This window comes from Carcharhinus amblyrhynchos, chromosome 2 (genome assembly GCF_965287045.1).
Source record: "Carcharhinus amblyrhynchos chromosome 2, sCarAmb.v2.hapA, whole genome shotgun sequence".
Classification (NCBI taxonomy): domain Eukaryota; kingdom Metazoa; phylum Chordata; class Chondrichthyes; order Carcharhiniformes; family Carcharhinidae; genus Carcharhinus; species Carcharhinus amblyrhynchos.
Genome location: NC_137325.1, coordinates 109,238,540 through 109,261,397, shown reverse-complemented (window position 1 = coordinate 109,261,397; position 22,858 = coordinate 109,238,540).

Sequence of the window (22,858 nt, the reverse complement as noted above, 5' to 3'; positions counted from 1 at the left end):
GTAAGGAGAAGGCCTGATTAACAATCGCCTCCTGTTGGCTCTCTCAATCTGGTGAGATGCAGTGTCCAACAAAACAAAACTGTCTGCTTTCTGAGCAAACACCCAGATAAGTTAACAAAAGGACCTTCTAACTCCCATAACCTATCTTTACGACAAGGTAGACAAATAAATTTATCTTGGGCACAACTCATATGAATAATTTACATTTCTAATGGATATAATGGCTCTCTCTCCTGACTTTCTGATTGCACTGAGGGGTCCAGAGGTGGATCACCCATTATTTAAGATTTTTCTCACTGTCAACTTTGACCTTGTAAGATAAACACAGGTTAATTAAACAGAGGTTTGTTTGACTTGCACATACAATAGGATTGTTAATCAGTTTTAAACCCTGGCTTTTCCATTTATCTGACATTTCAGACTTTAATTCCTAATGAAAAGTTATATTTTTTAACAGATGAGTTATGAAGTAGATACTTGTAATACCCCAGACTCCTGCATTACAATAACTGTTCTTTTCAATGAATTGGCGATAGAATCCTTTCACATCTGGATGTACGTCTAAGAAGGCTGTGTGATTGCACCAACTTTCTTCACTGTCAGCCTTAGCCTTATCTCCAAACTCATCATGGCCAAATTCACAAGGGGTCATGATTGAGTTTTGACTGGACAATTTTTCAACCTGAACTGGCTGAGAGCCAAGATTAAAATGACCTTCCAGCATATCAAGGGCTCGCAATATGCTGATGTCTATGTAGTTGTACTTTACACTGCAAGCGACATTCAGATCATCCTCAACCTCTTCAATGTCATGTACAAAAGAGTCAGTCTATGTTTCTCAACATCAGCAAGATCAGAATTCTCCACCAGTCTTTCCCCGGACAAGCAATCACATCTCCAACTATTAGTTCTGAGGGGGAGACCTTAGAAGTTATTGAACATTTCCCAAATCTTTGCAGCTACCTTTTGCAACAAGGAAAGGAAGAATCAGTTATGCCAGTGCAGCCTTCCAAAAACTGTGCAATAGCGTCTTTGATGGCAGCATAGTGGCATTGTGCTTCGCAGTGCTGCCTGACAACGCCAGGCACCTGGATTCAATTCCAGTCATAGAACATAGAACATAGAACATTACAGCGCAATACAGGCCCTTCGGCCTCGATGTTACACTGACCTGGGAAAACCAATCTAAAGCCTATCTAACCTACACTATTCTAATATCATCCATATGTTAATCCACTGACCATTCAAATGCCCTTAATGTTGGTGAGTCCACAACTGCTGCAGACAGGGCATTCCATGCCCTTACTACTCTCTGAGTAAAGAACCTGCCTCTGACACCTGTCTTACAATTATCACCCCTCAATTTAAAGCTATGTCCACTCATGCTAGCCATCACCATCCAAGGAAAAAGGTTCACACTGTCCACCTTATCTAATCCTCCGATCATCCTATATGCCTCTATTAAGTCACCTTTTAATCTTCTCTCTAACGAAAACAGCCTCAAGTCCCTCAGCCTTTCCTCATAAGACCTTCCCACCATACCAGGCAATATCCTGGTAAATCTCCTCTGCACCCTTTCCAATGCTTCCACATCCTTCCTATAATGCGGCAACCAGAACTGTACGCAATACTCCAAGTGCGGCCGCACCAGAGTTTTGTACAGCTGCAACATGATCTCACGGCTCCAAAACTCAATCCCTTTACCAATAAAAGCTAACACACCGTACGCCTTCTTAACAACCTTATCAACCTGGGTGCCAACTTTCAGGGATCTATGCACATGTACACCGAGATCTCTCTGCTCATCCACACTACCAAGTAACTTATCATTAGCCCAGTACTTTGCATTCCTGTTACTCCTTCCAAAGTGAATCACTTCACACTTTTCTGCATTAAGCTTCATTTGCCACCTCTCAGCCCAGCTCTGCAGCTTATCTATGTCCCTCTGTAACCTGCAAAATCCTTCCGCACTGTCCACAACTCCACTGACTTTAGTGTCATCCGCAAATTTACTAACCCATCCTTCTACGCCCTCATCCAGGTCATTTATAAAAATGACAAACAGCAGTAGCCCCAAAACAGATCCTTGCAGTACACAACTAGTAACTGAACTCCAGGATGAAAATTTCTCATCAACCCTCTGTCTTCTTACAGCTAGCCAAACCGCTAAATCACCCTCAATCCCATGCCTCCATATTTTCTGCAATAGCCTACCATGGGGAATCTTATCAAACACTTTACTGAAATCCATATACACCATACTAACTGCTTTACCCTCATCCACCTCTTTGGTCACCTTCTCAAAGCACTCAATAAGGTTTGTGAGGCACAACCTAACCTTCACAAAACAATGTTGACTATCCCTAATCAAATTAATCCTTTCTAGATGATTATAAATCCTATTTCTTATAATCCTTTCCAAAACTATGCCCACAACTGAAGTAGGCTGACTGGTATATAATTACCAGGGTTGTCTCTACTTCCCTTCTTGAACAAGGGGACAACATTTGCTATCCTCCAGTCTTCTGAGACTATTCTTTTCATTATTGGGGTCTGTGTGGAGTTTGCATGTTCTCCCTTTGTCTGCATGGGTTTATTCTGAGTGCTCAAGTTTTCTCACACAGTTCAAAGATGTGTAGGTTATGGGATTAGCCATGGTAAATGTGAGGGGTTATGGAGTTAGGGTGGAGGGGAGGACCTGGACAAGATGCAGGCTAGATAAGCCAAATGGCCACTTCTTGTGCTGTCGGCATTCTATGGAAAGGCATCTCTAGGAGTTGGAGAATTTCTATCTCCACAGATTACACTAAATCTGTGGAAGATAGGCAAACACTCTCCAGAACCCTCATTGAAGCCAATTCCTCATAACCCTCACGCTAACCCTAACCCTAACCCTAGTGTGAAATCAGCTCTGCTGGTCCAGGCGATGCACTCTAGTGAGTATTAGAGTGTAATAAGGTGGGAGTGCGTGTGTGTGTATGACTCACCGAGTCTGGAGTTGCTGACTTTCTCACCCTGACTCACTGTGAGAGTGGATGGGAGAAGACAACAGTGTGTGTGTGTACAGATACTGGATTTGAGCCAGACCTATGGGCACGCCCTCTCCCCTCATGCCCTCTCCCCTCAGGCCCTCTCCCCCTCATGCCCTCTCTCTCCACACCCTCTCACCCAACTCTCACCCCCCATGCCCTCTTCCCCCACACTCTCTCCCCCTCACAGCCTCTTCCCCTCGTGCCCTTTCCCCCTCGCGCCCTCTCCTCTCGCGCCCTCTCCCATCATGCCCTCTCCCATCACGCCTTCTCCTCTCATGCGCTCTCCCCCTCATGCCCTCTCCCCCCACGCCCTCTCCCCCACACCCTCTCCCCCTCACAGCCTCTTCCCCTCACACCCTCTCCCCAACACCCTCTCCCCCTCATGCCCTCTTCCCCTCACACCCTCTCTCCTCACACCCTTCCCCTCACACCCTCTCACATTCTCACTCTCTCCTCTTCTCACACCCTTCCTCTCTCTTCACTGTCATCCCCTTTCATCCCTCCCCCTTTGCACTCACTCTCTCCTCTCTGCCTCTCACATTCTCTCTCTCTCTCCCCTTCATATCCTCTTCCTTCACACTCCCTCTTTCTCCCTGTCACACATTTCCTCCTCATGCTACTTTTCATTTACTCCCTTCATGCCATCTCCCCCCTCACACTGGAATTTTCCCGTTTCGCCTGCCTCGGGAATCATAGCGAGTGGGACACAGACTGTGCAAAGGTTCATTGGCCTTGGATGGGGTTTTCCGGTTTCAAGGTGAGCGCAGCTGGAAAATCCCACCCTCTCTCCCTCACACCTTCTTCCCAACACAATCTCTCTTTCTCCCCTAACCACCTTACACACAAAGTGGACTTGCTGGCATTGACTGGGGTGGGCACAGTAAGTAGTTTCACAATGTCAGGTTAAAGTCCAACAGGTTTATTTGGTAGCACAAGTTTTCGGAGCACTGCCCCTTTGTCAGGTGAGTCCCTGATGAAGGAGTGGTGCTCCGAAAGCTTGTGCTGCCAAATAAACCTGTTTGCCTTTAACCTGGTGTTGTGAGACTACTTACTGTGCCCACCCTACTCACAATCTCTGCTCACACCCTCTCTCTCTATCTCTCCTCCTCACTCCCTCTCTCCCCTCACTCTCTGTTCTCTATTCCTCACACCCACACCTGACCTGTCATTGGAGAAGCAACGCCTTGTAGAATCTCCCAATCAAACTTACCAGGTTGACTGAGATTTTGAAAACTGCCTGGGGGGGGGAAGCAAAGACGGCTTCACAGGCCACGTGTGGGCTGTACGTTGGGCCAGCCTGTTTGACATTTACCAGGCTCCTTATGGTGGCAGAAGGCAGTCAGTGCAGTTAACAGCTAAATGCCTAACTATCTGCACTAACAAAGCTCTGCCACTAGAAGGAGCTGAGGAGTTCAGTGTGAGTTATGTAGTGGAACCAAGTGCGAAGCCAGAAGCAGGAGTAGATCAGCAAGTCCCTGGGGACTAAGGTAAGGACAGAGACTGGGAGGTAAGGGTGGAGAAAAGGCCAGAAGGCAAAGCTGGTTACAGGAAGGCGAGGGACTGATAGTGAAATTGGAAGTACGAAGTGAAAGGTCATCCTGAACAGGCAGGCCACAGAAGAGAAAGTCTGTGCCAAATGGTGTTAAAGTGAAGCTGGCAATGTTAAGCAGGTTTATTGACATTACTCTATGAGCAATGTTGAAGTGAAACAACATTAAGTTAAAATTGGCTCCTTGACAGAAATGAGAGGGTGGTTGTAGAGGATTGTTTTTCAAATTGGAGGCCTCCGTGCCTCAGGGATCAGTGCTGGGTCCACTGCTATTTGTCATTTATACTAATGATTTGGATGAGAATATAGGAGGCATGGTTAGTAAGTTTACAGGTGGCATCAAGATTGGTGGCATACTGGACAGTGAAGAAAGTTATTTCCGATTGCAACGGGGTCTTGATTAATTGGGCCAGTGGGCTGACAAATGGCAGATGAAGTTTAATTTAGATAAATGCAAGGTGATGCATTTTGGTAGATTGAACCAGGACAGGACTTACTCGGTTAATAGTAGGGTGTGGGGAGAATTACAGAACAAAGAGAACTAGGGGTACAGATTCATAGCTCCTTGAAAGTGGAGTCACAGGTGGACAGAGTGGTGAAGGAGGCATTCAGCATGCTTGGTTTCATTGGTCAGAACATTGAATGTAGGAGTTGGAACGTCTTGTTGAAGTTGTATGAGACTTTGGTAAGGCCACACTTGGAATACACTTCTGGTCACCCTATTATAGAAAGGACATTATTAAACTAGAAAGAGTGCAGAAAAGATTTACTAGGAGGCTAATGGGACTTGATGGTTTGCATTATAAGGAGAGATGAATAGACTGGGACTTTTTTCTCTGGAGTGTAAAAGGCTGAGGGGTGATAATGAGGGGCATGGATCAGTTAGATACTTAATATCTTTTCTGAAAGATAGGGGAGTCTAAAACTAGAGGGCATAGTTTAAGGTGAGACGGGAGAGATACAAAAGGGCCCAGAGGAGCAATTTTTTCACACACGGGTCTGGAGTGTTTGGAACAAGCTTCCAGAGGTAGTAGTAGAGATGGGTAAAATTTTGTCTTTTAAAAAGCATTTAGACAATTACATGGATAAGATGGGTATCGAGGAATATGGGCCAAATGTGTGCAATTGGGATTAGCTTGGGTATTTAAAAAAAAGGGCAGCATGGACAAGTTGGGCTGAAAGGCCTGTTTCCATGCTGTAATCCTCTATGACTCTAAGTGAGCCAACATTAAGCAAAGATTTATTGTACCTTCTAGTAACTGTTACTGGCCCACTTTAACGAGATCACAGCTTAGTAAAATAAGCTTTTCCCCAATTAAGAACTTAATTGTTTTTTTCAAAAACTGCTCTAAATCTAACTAACTTATGATCACCTCCACCAAGGTGCTCCACGACTGAGATTCCATTTTCCCAACTTCGTTAGTGGTGCAGGCTTAAAGGGCAGAATGGCCAACTCCTGCACCTAATTTCTATTTCTGAAAACTAAGTCCAGAACCTCTGCCTGTCTTAGAGTCATAGTGATTTACAGCATGGAAAGAGGCCCTTTGGCCCAACTTGTCCATGCTGCCCAATTTTTAACCATTAAACAAGTCCCAATTGTCGCATTTGGCACACACCCCTCCAAACCTATCTTACCCATGTAACTGTCTAAATGCTTTTTTAAAAGACAAAATTGTACCTGCCTCTACTACTACCTCTGGCAGCTCATTACAAAGTAGAAAAGGTTGAGAGTTTCAAGTTTTTAGGTGTCCAGATTTGTGGACACCCAACTGTTCTGGTCCCCCCATGTCAACACAATAGTTAAGAAAACCCACCAATGTCTCTACTTTCTCAGAACTCGAAGGATATTTGGCATGTCAGCTATGACTCTCACCAACCTACACAGACGCATTGTAGAAAACATTCTTTCTGGTTGTATCACAGCTTGGTATGGCTCCTGCTCGCAAGAAACTACAAAGGTCGTGAACAAAGCCAAGTCAATCACACAAACCAGCCTCCCATCTATTGACTCTGTCTACATTTCCCACTGCCTCGGAAAAGCAGCCAGAATAATTAAGGACCCCACGCATATACTCTTCCACCTTTATCTGTTGGGAGAAGATACAGAAATCTGAGGTCATGTACCAACCAACTCAAGAACAGCTTCTTCCCTGCTGCTGTCAGACTTTTGAATGGACCTCCTTGCACTAAGTTGATCTTTCTCTACACCTTAATTATAACTGTAACACTACATTCTGCACTCTCTCATTTCCTTCTCTATGAACTGTATGCTTTGTCTGTATAGTGTGCAAGTAACAACATTTTTCATTGTATACTCATACATGTGACAATAATAAATCAAATCAACATCATTCCAGACAGTCACCACCCTCTGCATGAAAAAGTTCAGCAATGGACCCTTTTGTATCTCTCCCCTCTTATCTTAAACCTATGCCCTCTAGTTTTAGACTCCCATATCTTTGGGAAAAGTTGTTGACCTTTTACCTTATCTATACTCCTCATTATTTTATAGACCTCAAAAAGATCACTCCTAAGCCTCCTATACTCCAGAGAAAAATGTCACAGTCTGTCCAGCCTTTCCTTATAACTCAAAACATCAAGTCCTGGTAGCAACCTAGCAAATCTTTTCTGCACTCTTTGTAGTTTAATAATATCCTTTCTATAATAGTGTGACCAGAACTGTACACAGTATTCCAACTGTGGCCTTACCAATGTCTTGTGCAAGTTCGACAAGATGTCCCAACTCCTGTATTCAATGTTCTGACCAATGAAAGTAAGCATGCCAAAAGCCTTCTTCACCTGTCCAACTGTGCCTTGACTTTCAAGGAGCTATGAATCTGTACCCCTAGATCTCTTGTTCTATAACTGTCTCCAGTGCTCTACCATTAAATGAGTGAGCCCTGCCCTGGTTCGATCCACCAAAATGCATCCCCTTGCATTTATCTAAACTCCATCTGCCATTCATTGGCCCACTGGCCCAATTGATCAAGATCCCGTTTCAATCCTAGATAACCTTCTTCACTGTCCACTATGCCAACAATCTGGTGTCATCTACAAACTTACTAACCATGCCTCATAAATTCTCATCCAAATCATTAATAGAAATGACAAATAACAGTGGACCCAGCACTGGAGAGAGCTCTCCACTCACCTGACAAAGGGGCAAACCCCGAAAGCTTGTGGGTTTACTATCAAATAAACCTGTTGGACTTTAACTTGGTGTTGTGAGACTTCTTACTGTGTTTACCTCCTATTGTCAGACTGTTACCAACAGGAAATGATTATACTCAGTGAAAGGAGCCAGCACTCTGTAATGTGTTTAGGACAACTGGGCCGTTTATTTCCTGCACTTCAGAAATTCTATCCATAATTATTCCAGACACTGTAATACTACCAAAGCTGCCAAAGGTAATAGTTGAGGTGGGTACAGTTTTGTCTTTTAAAAAGCATTTAGACAATTACATGGGTAAGATGGGTATAGAGGATATGGGCCAAACATGGGCGATTGGGACTGGCTTGAAGTTGCAAGGGATCAGAAGTGAGCTGGCAAGGTGGATACAGAACTGGCTTAGTCATAGAAGACAGAAAGTGGCAGTGGAAGAGTGTATTTCTGAATAGAGGGCTGTGACAAGTTGTGTTCCTCAGGGATCAGTGCTGGGACCTTTACTATTTACAATATATAAATGATTTGGAGGAAAATGAAACTGGTTTGATTAGCAAGTTTGCAGATGACACAAAGGTTAGGGGATTTGTGGATAGCAATGAGGACCATCAGAGGATACAGCAAGGTATAGATCGGTTGGAAACTTGGGTAGAGAAATGGAAGATGGAGTTTAATCTGGACAAATGTGAGGTAATGCATTTTGGAAGGTCTAATACAGATAGGAAGTATACAATAAATGGCAGACCCCTTGAGAGTATTGATAGGCAAAGGGAGCTGGGTATACAGGTACATAGGTCACTGAAAGTGGCAAAGCAGGTGGAGAAGGTAGTCAAGAAGGCATATGGCATGCTTGCCTTCATCGGCCGGGGCATTGAGTTTAAAAATTGACAAATCATGTTGCAGCTTTATAGAACCTTAGTTAGACAGCACTTGGAATGTAGTGTTCAATTCTGGTTGCTTCACTACCAGAAGGATGTGGAGGCTTTGGAGAGGGTACAGAAACAATTTACCAGGATGTTGCCTGGTATGGAGGGCATTAGCCCTGAGTTGAGGTTGGAGAAACTTGGTTTGTTCTCACTGGAATGACGGAGGTGGAAAGGTGACATTTAGAAGTCTACAAGATTAAGAGGAGAATGGACAGAGTGGATAGTCAGAAGCTTTTTCCCAGGGTGGAAGAGTCAATTACTAGAGGGCATAGGTTTAAGGTGCAAGGGGCAAGGATTAATGGAGGTTTATAGGCAGGAGTTTGAAGATAGAGGGTGGTGAGTGCCTGGAACTCACTGCCGGGAGAGGTAGTGGAAGCAGATACGATAGTCACTTTTAAGGGGCATCTTGTCAAATACATGAAAAGGATGGGAATGGAGGGATAGGATCCCCAGAAGGGTGGGGAGTTTTAGTACAGTCAGGCAGCATGTTTGGTGCCGGCTTGGAGGGCCAAAGGACCTGTTCCTGTGCTGTAATTTTCTTTGTTCTTTGTTTTGCTTAGTGTTTAATAAAAAAGAGGCGGCATGGACAAGTTGGGCAGAAGGACCTGTTTCCTTGCTGTAAACCTCTATGACTCTATACACAAGCCTGCTTCTACTACAGTGCCTGCACACCTCAAATGATTACTGATTTTTAAAAAGTGCTTGCCCACATGACATATGCATCATTTCAAAATGAGACTGGATCACGCATCAAGTTTCTCTTTGTAGCCTTTGTTCTGGGATTTTGCCATTCCACAGAAGAATATATAAAGTTAGGGTCAGAAGTTCAATTGTTTGAGATCACTGGGAAAGTTCTGAAGGTAGAATATTGCGTTAGATGTTTCACAGAGTCTTTTGGAAGTTCTGTATATTCCAACTATTCGCCTAAGCACTAATTTTAACCCTCATGCTGTTGCCAAAGCACATATTGCTCAATTCCCCAAAGTGACTCCAGATGGCTTCCAGCTTTTTAAAGACTTAAAATATTTGGCGTCATGTAAAATGCGGATCTTTAGTGGATGTTTAAGCATTATGCCACAGTTGTTTTTATTTACTTGATGGCAGGGACATTGGGCAGGATGTTGTTGGCAAGAGAGGATTCTGTAAGTTAGGAAACTACTTGTAAAATCAAAAAAAATCAAAATGATATGTGAAGGGACAGAAATTATCACACTACGTTAGCCCTGTAAAGGTGGGTCTGGGTCATCTAATGGCTATCTTACTGGTCTAATATTTTCCAGGTTTAGACAAATCCACAATTTTTATTAATTTTTATTATAAACTGCAAATAAGAAGCTAGTCAAACAAAAAACCCAACTGGTTCACTGATTTATAGAGAGAAACCTGCCATCCTTTTTCCAGTCTAGCTGATATGTGACTCCATTCTCGCAACAATGTAGTTGACCCAGTGAGATGCATTGTTACATTAAACAGAAGGGTCACAACCATTTTCTCAGGGTAATTACAGATGGACTATAAATACTGGCCTTGCCAATAAAGTCACATCTGGAAATTATTTCTTACACAAACTCTAATTCTCCTGTCCATGATAGAATTAATACTTCAAGGTGTTACACAATTCTGCATCAATCTTGACATCAAAACCAACAGGAACTACTGAAGACCCAGCTGAACAATTCCTACCCAGTGTTGTGCACTCTATTTTTAAGACAGGCAAACATCTTCTGTGCAGTTTTGCTGTGTTACAATGTCAATATTTCATCATTACAATTAATCATCACACCTCTAAGTGTCCTCTCAATAGGATTACCCATTGTGAGGTGAACAGTTATTAGTTGTCACATATAGGCCAGATTTCTGTCTCTGGGTGGAGTTTTACATGGCTAAGAGGGATTTTCTCTCCCTTCCTCACCTAAAACTATTTTTGTGTTGCCTTTTCACAGGTCAGGAAGGCCTTGGGTTGCAATGACTCATGGTTCTTTCTGAGGTCAGGGTTACTACTGTCAACCTTACAGCCAACTTGAACTTCCTCTCTCCCCATTATTTTAATGTGTTGGCGCAGGTTTTGGAAGCTCTACAAAAAAACCCACCACTGGGGAAAGTCCACAGTCTCAGATAGGGGGAGGCCATTTAGGATTGAGATAAAGAGAAACTTCTTCACTCAGAGTGGTAAACCTTTGGAACCGTACCACAGAAGGCCGTGGAAGCCATATCACTGAATATATTTGAGAAAAAAACAATTGGATTTCTACACTGTAATGATGTCAAAGGGCATGGGGAGAGTGCAGGAGTATGTTGTTGAGATAGAGGATCATCCATGATCATACAGAATGGTGGAGCAGGCTTGAAGAGCTGAATGGCCTACTCTTGCTCTTACTTTCTATATTTCTATGAGAAGATAGGAAACTTCTGACTGGTAAATGTAAAATGTTTTGACAACTTCAAATTTTACTACGAGACGCTGTATTACAAAGGATTCCATTGTTTAGGTTTGTTCAATGATTACTACACAAAAAAAGAGCTCATGGTGTAGGGAATGACTTCTGAGTATGTTAGAGAATTGGCTATGCTCGGGATAAATGGGTAATTTTTGGGTTGGCAAGCTGCAACAAGTGGAATGTTACAGATATCAGTACTGGGATCTCATCTACTTATAATCTACATCTTGGATGAAGGTGCTGAATGTATGGTTGGTAAACTTGCTGATGACATAAAGATAGGTAGAAGAGTATACTGAGAATAGGATGTAAGTTGCTGGATTTTTGAAATGTTGGTATGATTTAAGAATGGAGATTGGTCCTAATTCTGAGATTCCTGACCCTTTTTCTGAGTGCCTCTTAAGGGTGTGGACTAGTTTGGGTCTGAAACCCACACCCTGCACTCCACGGCTGGTCAATGTCATTGCAAAGATAGGTATGTCCTCGTACTCTGCAATTTTCATGGAGTTTAGCCAGCTTTTCAAAGAGCTATCAGAGTTGCCGTGAACCACAATAAGCAGGAAGGAACCCTTTGAAAGGTAAATTCAAAATGCCCTCATTATGCCCTGTATGCCCTGCTATGTGCTTCACTCACCCCCTCTGATCCCTTCATGTCAAGTTATAGCATTTATATTCCCATTTATCCACTGTACACTTTATGGCACAACATACACTATATGTGGGCTTTTTCTTAACATGACCACCATGTATTATCTGTGTCGCTTTAGACCCTGTGCTCTCTTCTATCTAACTGAAAATGTGAGAAAAGCTGCAAAATATTTTTGTTTTCCAGGGATTTGCTTAGAAAGGAGACATTGAAGGATGGGATCACAATAGGATGCCAGAGAGAGAAAGGGGCAGTAGGATGTATTAGAACAGTTTTGTTTTTAAATTAACCATTCATTGATACCTTTCCACTTTCTTAAGAAGAACATTTTATTCAGGCCATTAAAGATGTCAGTTTAAACTATTGATTGTAGAAACTGCAAGCACTTGAAACTTCTTTAACTTGTGTAAAAAATGATTGTGAAACTGATAGCATAGATTAAAGAGCCAGAGCTGTCAACCAAGCAATGTTTTCCCAGATGTTTTAACAACTAATGGATTTCTGGGCTGTTAGCCAAGCCTGAGCCAAGAGCCCAGAAATCTGTTGGAATGTGATTCAGAATTGAGTGTGGATTTGGAAGCCGCAAAAAGTCCAATCCACATTTCCTTGGTTCAAGAAGACAATCAGGTACACAGTCTCTGGCACACCAGCAAGTTCAGTTGGACAGCAGATGGAGCGACATAACCTCCATATTGTTCAGCACAACTATGTTAATTTTGCTTCAAGGAAAAAATATTAAAATATTTCTCTTGTTTCTAGTTGTTCATTCGACCTACAGGTACTAAGTTAAATTTCGAAAAAGTATATCTGTTCATTTTTGCTGAGTTATATTCCAATTCCAGCCTCTCCCTGTCCCTGGTCTATCCCCAACCCCTTACTAGGCATTTATAAGGTTCTGGCTTTGCTCCTCTGCACTCTAGCCAGTTCCTGCAGCTTTTCATTTGGCCTTTCCTGTCCTCATTCAAATTTGGCCGTTTTTCCCTCTCGATCAATCCCACTTCTGGCAATGTCTTTCTCCACCTCCTGGGCAACACACTCTGCTCTTTTTCTAGCGCTTTCCCTTTTTTAGTCAGAACAGGCTCACTCCTGACCCTTCTTTTAACTTGGCTTTTTCTTGCCCTGGCCACCACATATTACCTGTGTCGCTTCAGACCCTGTGCTGTCTTCTATCTAACAGAAAATGTGAAAAAAAACTGCAAAATATTCTTGTTTTCCAGGAATTTGCTAAGACGGAGGAAATGAGACATTGAACGGATGAAGTTGCAATAGGGTGCCAGAGAGAGAAAGGGGCTGTTAGGACAGAGAGTTTGGGGAAGATTAAAGTATGACAGATTCTGGAAATCTGTATAAACAGTAACTGCTAGAAACACTTAGTAGATCCAGGAATATTCTCAGTGAGAAAAATAGCCAATATTTCAGGTTGGTGATCCTGATGAGACCTTAATACATTAACTCTGTTTCTCCCTCTATAGGTAGTGCAAGACTTGCTGAGTATTTCCAGTGTTTTGTATTTTTATTGAAGAGATTGGGTGGACACATTTGAGTGTTACAGAGAGTCTGGAGAATCCAGAGAGAATTGGAATGCAGTGATACATTGCAAGTCACATTCGCGCCACACAAATGTCAGGCAATGACCATCACCAGTAAGAGACACTCTAACCACTGTCCTTTAACACGGTGTTACCATCACCGAATCCCCCACTGTCAATATCCTTGGGATGACCATTGACTAGAAACTCAACTGGACTCACCACATAAACACAGTGTCTACAAGAGCAGGTCAGAGGCTAGGAATAATGTGGTGAGGATGTAACACTACATTTTGCGTTCTCTCTTTTCATTCTCTATGAAATTTATGCTCTGTCTGAGTAGCGCGCAAGAAACAATACTTTTCACTGTGTGCTAATACATGTGACAATAATAAATCAAATCTAAAGACTTAGCTCCTGACTCTTCAAAGCCTGTCCACCATTTACAAGGCACAAGTCAGGAGTGTGGTGGATGGATGCAGCTCCAACAACACTCAAAAAGCTTGATACTACCCAGGACAAAGCAGCCCGCTTGATTGGCACCACATCCATAAACATCCACTTCCTCCACCACCGACAGGAGCAGCAGTGTGTACTATCTACAAGATGCACTGCAGCAATTCATCAAAGATCCTTTCATAACACCTTCCAAACCCATCACTATTTCCATCCAGAAAGACAAGGGCAGCAGATGTATGGGAACCTGCATTTTCCCCTCCAAGCCATTCACGTAGAATCCCTACAGCACAGAAGGAGGCCACTTGGCCCATCAACTTTCAACAGAGCATCCCACCCAGGCCCCAAACCCCTCACAGTCTTGACTTGGAAATATTTTGCCGTTCCTTCACAGTCGCTGGGTCAAAATCCTAGAACTCCCTCCCTAATGGTATTGTGGGTCAACCCATAGCACATGGACTGCAGTGATTCAAGAAGGCAGCTCACCACCACCTTCTCAAGAGCAACTAAGGATGGGAAATAAATGGTGGCCAACCAGCAACACCCATGTTCCACGACTGAATAAAAAAAAATCAATATAGTGTGATTGGAAACAAAGAGAGTTTTAGATGACAGACAGAATGGGGTGATATAGAAAGGGGCAGAGAGAGGGAGATTCGGTTGTTAAAAATATTTATCCTTCTTCTCGGATTACTATTTGGATATACTTGAGCTAAAGAAAATAATAAAGTAGCTCAAGTATATGGAAATCAGCCTTCACTCCATGAGATTTCCCCATCACACCTCACCTTACTTTATCTTGTAAAAAGGGGCTCACCAGGTACACTAGAGCAAGGTTATGAAAGGGAGGGGCTAAATTATGCAAGGAATCAGAAAACAATATGGAAAAATAAAATGAAGAATCTCCACAGAGATATCACCAATGCAGATGGATCATTAACAATATGAACTCACTACCATCTAGAAGAACAAAGGCAGCAGATAGTTGGGAAAACCATCATCTGGAAATTCTCTTCCAAGCCACTCACCATCCCGACTTGGAAATTTATTACCATATCTTCACTGTTGCTAGGTCAGAATCACAGATTCCTACAGTGCAGAAGAGGCCCTTCGGCCCATCGAGTCTGCACTGATCCATGAAAGGCCCTGACCTGCCCACCAAATCCCACTTGCTATTACTTGGCCTAGAACTTTGAATGTTATGGTGTGCCACGTACTCATCCAGTTACTTTTTAAAGAATGTGAGGCATCCCAACTCCATCACCCTTCCAGACAGCGCATTCTAGACCGTCATTAACCTCTGAGTAAAAGGTTTTTCCTCAAATTCCCCCTAAACTTCCCACCCCTCACTTTTAACTTGTGTCCCCTCGTAACTGACTCTTCAACTAAGGGGATGAGTTGCTCCCTATCCACCCCGTCCATGCCCCTCATAATCTTGAACACCTTAATCAAGTCATCCATCAGTCTTCCCCGCTCCAGAGAAAACAACTCAAGCCTATCCAATTTCTCTCATAACTTAAATATTCCATCCCAGGCAACATCCTGATGAATCTCCTCTGCATCCCCTCCAGTGCATTCACATCCTTCCTGTAAAGCAGCGACCAGAACTGTACACAGTACCCCAGCTGTGGCCTCACCAAAGTTCTACACAACTCCATCATGATCTCTCTGCTTTTGCAATCTACACTCCAATTGATAAAGGCTTTTTTCACAATCCTATTAACCTGCATTTCCACCTTCAGAGATCTATGGACAAACAAACCAAGGTCCCTTTGTTCTTCAGAATTTCCCAGTATCAGACCTTTCATAGTATATTTCCTTGTCAAATCACTCCTTCCAAAGTGCATCACCTCAAAGGGTGTAACCCTTTCAGCGTTAAATTCCATTACCACTTATCTGCCCATTTGACCATCTTATCGATATCTTCCTACAACCCAACACACTCAACTCACTGTTAAGTACCTAGCCAATCTTTGTGTCATCAACTAACTTACTGATCCTATCTCCCACATAGTCATCTATGTCATTTATATAAATGACGAACAATAGGGGGTCCAGCATGGATTCCTGTGGTACACTACTGGTCACTGGCCTCCAGTCACTGAAGCAGCTGTCTGTCACCACCATCTGTCTCCTACTGCTAAGCCAATTATGAATTCACCTTGACAGATCACCCTGTATCCCGTGTGCATTAGCCTTCTTAATAAGTTTCCCATGTGAGACTTTGTCAAAGGTTTTGCTGAAATCCATGTAAACTTCACCAACCGCATTACCCTTATCCACACACTTGGTTACATGCTCAAAAATTTCAATCAAATTTGTTAGGCATGACCTCCTTCTGACAAAACCATGCTGACTATCCCTGATCAAACCTTGCCTCTCCAAATGGAGATAGATTCTCTCCTCCAGAGTCCTGGAACTCCTTCCCTAACAGCACTGTGGGTGTATGTACACTACTTGGATTACAGTGGTGCAAAAGGGCAGTTACCATCACCTTCTCAAGGGAAATTAGGGATGGGCAATGAATGCTGGCGTAGCCAACAATGCACACATGGCATGAATTAATTTAAAAAAACAGTTAAAATAGGTCTTCTCCTGCCACTTGCCATGAGAAGTGTGATGGGAGGTTGTTCAGTATTATTACATTTGCTGATGACACCAATCTGTTTAGCAATGTGACCAGTGGTGAAGGAATCTTGAAATTTTTGAATGCATTGAAGAAGGGGTTATTAGAATTTGTGGAAATAGAATTGGACCATGGATAACTGTGGATCATTTACTGCAAATACTGAATTAAAATGAAGCTACTGTTGACAAGGCTAACTGCAAAGCTCAGATGCAACTCAAGTCATCAAGGATAAATCAAAATAAATTATTTTAACCTCCCATAATTTACAGTATTAGATTTTGAATGTTGTGTGGAAATTTAGTCTTGAGAAATATATTAATATATGTATTTACATAGAATCACAGAAAACAGCAGCAGGCTTGTCGAACCTGCTCCACCATTCATTATGATCATGGCTGATCATCCAATTCAGTAGCCTGACCCCACCTTCCCCCCACATCCTTTGATCCCCTTCACCCCAAGTCCTACATCTAACTGCTTCTTGAAAACATTCAAAGTTTTGACCTTAATTATTCTCTGTGGAGCAGCCACAGGCTGACCATTCCCTGGGTGAAGAAGTTTCCCCTCATCTCTGTCCTAAACAGGGTACCCTGTATCCTTAGACTGTGACCACTCATTCGAGACTCCCCACCATCAGGAACATCCTTTTTGCATCTAGCCTGTCTAGTTCTGTTAGAATTTTCAACATTTCTATAAAATATCCCCCCCACCCACACCAATCATTCTTCTGAACTCCAGTGAATACGATCCTAACTGACTCAATCTTTCCTCACACGTCAGTTGTGCCATCCCAGGAATCAGTCTGATCAACCTTCTCCGCACACCCTCTAGAACGAGAACATCCTTCCTCTGATAAGGAGACCAAAACTGCACATAATACTCCAGGTGTGATCTCACCAGGGCCCTGTTCAGTAAGGCTTTATTGCAAACAGAATAAAGATTTTTGCCAAAACCAACAATAAATATAACAATAAACTTGGCTGTTCTTTTCCTTCAATTCCCTGTCTCCTCCATCTTCACCTGCAACAAGTGTGAGGGATTTATTAAAGTTTTTGCTACTAAGATCGAGAACATCCAATCACCTGCCCCTGATTCTTCCCTCCCAAGCCTCGTTCTCCCTGTATCTGCATGGGTTTCCTTCAGGTGCTTCAAATAATCATGACTCTAACATCACTTCTACAGGTTCCCTTGTTCCAGAGATGATTTGGGCATTGACAATTCAAATTAGCTATCCTAGTTAATTGAGTTGAAGTTCAACTTTCAGGAGATTGAACCATGATATTTGGCTCGAAAATGGCTGGAATTGAAATAAACCTGCCCACACTCTGGCTGTAATATTTTATTTCAATAGATCTTTCAAGCACTTACATGCATGACCTGGTTCAGAAATGATGCAGTGCCTGGTTTCATTAAATGCTAGTTGCCCATCGCTGCCACTTGGGGGTGTGCATCGCCACAGTTCAGCCTCTCACCTCCTCAGCTGAAGAAAGTGTAACAATTCAAAGCATCAAGCTGAATTCGAGTCCATGATGGACGCAAAAAGAACGAGACACAACATGAGAATAGAACAATGATGGACAACCTGCGGCCTGAGGGCTACATGCTGCCCATCTGGGTTCTGAGTGGTTAGTTGAAGTTGCCCATTCCTGTGATTTCTGCCTGCATAGTTTTATTCCGACTGGTACAATGGAAGTGACATGCACATAAAAAAAGAGCAAGTGAATTGAGGTGCATTCTGGTTGCAGACAACATTGACTGCGTGAGCCATGCAATCCCTCTGCGTCCAAAGTGTAAACTTTAATTTTGCTTTCACCATTTGAAATTGATGATAGTTCTATAAACATACAAAGGATGAAGCATTTTCTATGACTTGTTTTGAAATATTTGGCATGCATTAAATGTATTTACTCTTATTCCTGGGGTCATGGTTAGTACTCAATTTTGGAGTCCACTAAGGTGAAAGAAGCCCACTCATGCAGCCCACTCACAAGCCTAGGTTAGAGTGGTAGGTTATTTTGAATCCTCTTCCAGTCAATGATAATGAGATGAGGAGTGACAGTGAAATTTATAAAAATAATTAATGCAATAAACATTTTATCCCCCTCCCCCAATTCCCATCACTTGCATATTCAAATACAAATATCACTTCCCGATGCATGCAGTTTTGGGTGAAAAAAATTGAAATGCCAGAATTCGATAAACAACTTTGTACATTTAGGGATATGTTTACTGTAAGCAATACACAGTGCACAGCTTATTTTAATGCTGTTCTACATTAATCAGGTTGTGTACGTTTACTCTGTAAGTAGTTTATTCATTAGTTAATGACGCATTCCAGTGCAAAATTCACTTTTATTAATCATCCCTTGCCCTCAGATTTCAAAGTAGCCAACCTAAAAACCAAGCAATGTTGAATAAATGCATCAAGAACTCTCCAAAACGTCGCTGATAAAAATCCTGTGACCTGTGACAACCAGTTGTTACACAGGCTTTATAAATTGAGTTGTAGCTTTATCCAGCCTTTCCTGAACATGTCTTCGAGACTTCCACTTTTTCCCTCAATGTACAACCCAAATGTTGAAAGTGCACACCACTGGTGCAATTCTAGGTGAGATGGTTGAAGGGTTTTCACTGAAGTTTTCAATGCTGTGAAAATTATTGAAAGAGCAAAAAGAGGGGTATAAGCTCAGGGTGACACTCTCATAATAAACAGGGAAGTTAGCTGTAATTATTTTATGATGTGGATATACCGGCGTTGGACTGGGGTAAACACTGTAAAAAGTCTGACAACCCCAGGTTTTCACCTGACGAAGGGACTAACCCCGAAAGCTAGTGAGTCTACTTTCAAATAAATCGGTTGGACCTAAACCTGGTGTTGTCAGACTTTTTACTGTAATTATTTTACACAGAGGAGAATAAAAACAAGGGACGCTTGATCACAAACAGCTGTTAAAGCCAATGCTACATTTAAAATAGGGATGGATAATTATTTTAAAATATCTGGAGAATGGGTAGGGATGTTGGATTACAGAAGGTGGCTGGAATTCTCCCAAAAAAATTCAAAGTGTTGAATTTGTGGGAAAACCAGATTAATTCATGCTAGTTTTTTTCAGTGGGAATCCACACTAGAATCTTCAACAGTCTGTGCACTGCAGAGTCCACTAGCATGAATATCATTAAATTTCAGGAGGCGGGGCCTATTCCCACCAGGGAGGTTGAAACCAGCGGGACTCTGCGCATGCAAATTGGCCCCGATCTATCAGCCCCCCGTTTGCTGGCCAGCCCAGGACTCCTGTACTACTGCCCTCCCAAGCCTCCCACAGCCTGATCGTGTGCCCCTCTTGACCATTCTAGTACCAGCCTCAACCCACCCCTCCCCCCCAGGAGTGCCCCGATCTCCAGTCCCTCCTCGCCCCCTACCCCCCACAGTGCAGACACCCTTGTAGGCAGATCGCCCTTACACCCCTCACCTCACCCGATCGCTGGCCTCCCTCCTGCCCCCATCAGTCCCAATAGCAGAGTGGTGGCAGAACTCCAAACCCACACTGATCGCCCTCTCATCCCCGCCTCCATCAGGCCCTGTCCCTTAGACTCCGCCACCGTAGGCCCAACCCCTTTGGCACTGTCCCATGCCCGAAGGGTTGTACCAAGGTGCCCCCTGGACATTGGCACCGTGTTCCTTGGGCAGTACCAGGAGGCACAGGTTGGTACTGTCAAGGTGTCCATGATGTGGGTATGCCGGCGTTGGACTGGCGTAAACACAGTAAAAAGTCTGACAACACCAGGTTTTAGTCCAACCGATTTATTTGATAATAGACTCACAAGCTTTCGAGGTTTCCCTCTTCGTCAGGTGAATGGAGAGTTCTGGCCTCAGACAGAGCATATAAAGCACAGACAGTTTAGAGATTGCTGATTAGAATGCGAATCCTTACACCTAACCTGCTGTTCAAGACCTGAAGTGGCTGACAATGTGAGTGGAAGGAGCACTGATCACAGGTTAAAGAGATGTGTATTGTCTCCGGACAGTACAGTAAGTGAGGTTTTGCAAACCCAGGCACACATGAGGACGGTCTCAACAGGGATCTTGGGTTCATGTCGCACTATCTGTAACCCCCGTGACTTGCCTGGGTTTGCAAAACCTCACTCACTGTGCTGTCTGGAGACAATACACATCTCTGTAACCTGTGATCAGCGCTCCTTCCACTCACATTGTCAGCCACTTCAGGTCTTGAACAGCAGGTTAGGTGTAAGGATTCGCATTCTAATCAGCAATCTCTAAACTGTCTGCACTTTATATGCTCTGTCTGAGGCCAGAACTCTCCATTCACCTGACGAAGAGGGAAACCTCAAAAGCTTGTGAGTCTATTATCAAATAAATCGGTTGGACTAAAACCTGGTGTTGTCAGACTTTTTAAGGTGTCCATGCCCAGGGGGCACCACCCCCCCAATGCCCGATCCCCTAGGGGCCCCTGATCGCCCCTCCTTCACTCTAGCGGGGTCAGGCCACTAAAGCCCTATTAGTGGGGAGCCAGTGCAAACCCCGCTGGGGTGGAAACACTGACGGAGTGGGAGATGCCAGCAGACCCAGAGACTTCAGTCCCAGGCCTGCTAATAGCATATAAATAGTATGCTTAGTCCTATTTAAATACTGACCCCGCCTCCCAGGCGTGGCATAGACACTGCCAGAAATCTGGCCCCAGGCATGAACACTCGATTCTCTCGGCCATCTGTTGTAGTAGCACAGCGGGACGGGAGAATCGTGGCTGATGTCTCTGGAAAAGGGGGATCATAATAAGGTAGAATTTCACATGGTTTGATACTTAAGTATGTAAGTCTGAAATGAAACAATCAAACTGAAATAACACTGATTCCATGGATACAAGATGTGATGTGGCTACAATTAATTGGGACATTAGATTAAAAGGCATCTGAAGAAATATTTCTACCTCTTACTGAACCTACACTTCACAGAGAAATGGGAACTCCAATGGAAAAGAATTGCATGTGGGGCAACCTAAAGATGTTAACATTGCAGTAGATTAAAAGAGAGGGTTAGGACGGGATTTTCCACAGAACCAGCCAGTGGTGGGATGTTCTGGTCCCGCCATTGTCAGTGGGGTTTATGGTTGAATGCATCCCTCTATTGCCAGGAAAACTGTGGCAGCGCTGCGTTGTCAGTGGGAGCGGAAGATCACTTCCAGCCTTAGAGTTTTGCTAAAGTGAGTGGTAAGCCTGACATTTAATCTGACATCAGTCATCTGGAAAATCCTGGAACATGATTAGGTTGAATCAATATGATTTTAGGAAAGCGAAACTGTGGCTTTACTGTGCTGACCCGTTAATAACTTCAATGTTCCCACGGGGTTGCATCAAAGCCTAAATGCACTTCCGCAAGAAAGGCCATTTAATGATGAGGTGAATTTTAATCAAAGATGGAGTTTTCATAGCAATCTCAGCTTCTGAATATCTTAATCATACAAACTTAATACTCACACAAATCTTTCTATTCACAAGAGCACTTCAAGCAGCCTTTTAAACTTGGCAAATATACAAAAACACGAGTTTAATTTTAGAAAATATTATCAAATAAATATAGACTATTAAGTACTGCCAGTCTAAAGTTTGAACTTGAGATCCGTGGACCATGCCTCGGGACATATAAACAATGCAATTAAAATACAAACAAAAACTGCAAGATGTGATGGTTGGTTAAACCTTTACCATTTAGGTTCCAGCTTTTTCTCTTTAATGTTAATGATGGAAGGAAAGCACATTTCCAGTCTTCTCTAGTACCTCCCTACAAAAACCTCAGGTGCAGCAGTTGCCGTTATTTGTTTCTTAACAAGGCTCAGGACAAAGTGGCATCGCTGCAAAGGAGTTCACGTCACACTTCCGAAGCAATTAATAAGCTGCTGAACTCGTATAAAATGTGAGAAACCATTAATCCCACGATTGTCTTTGTGAAATTAATGTGGTAAGCGTAGGACATCAAAAGCTTGTTTGTCAACTGTGACCTAAGCATTCTTTCAAATGCAGGACAAGCATTTTAGCATTCAGGGCCAGCCCATTGCTTAGGTAAGTTTCAGAATTGGCCAATTTGAGGTCACGACTCAGAGCATCTGCGAATTCGTAACGAAATGGTATCACATCCCAAGGAACAACTGAACATAAGAACATAAGAACATAAGAAATAGGAGCAGGAGTAGGCCATCTAGCCCTTCGAGCCTGCCCCGCCATTCAATAAGATCATGGCTGATCTGTCGTGGCTCAGTTCCACATTCCCGCCCTCTCCCCATAACCCTTAATCCCCTCTCTTATCAAAAACCCATCAACCCGCGTCTTAAAAATATTTAGTGAGGCAGCCTCCACCACTTCAACGGGCAGAGAATTCCGGAGATTCACCACCCTTTGAGTGAAGAAGTTCCTCCTCAACTCCGTTGTAAACCGCCCCCCCTTTATCTTGAGGCTGTGCCCCCTAGTCCTACTGTCT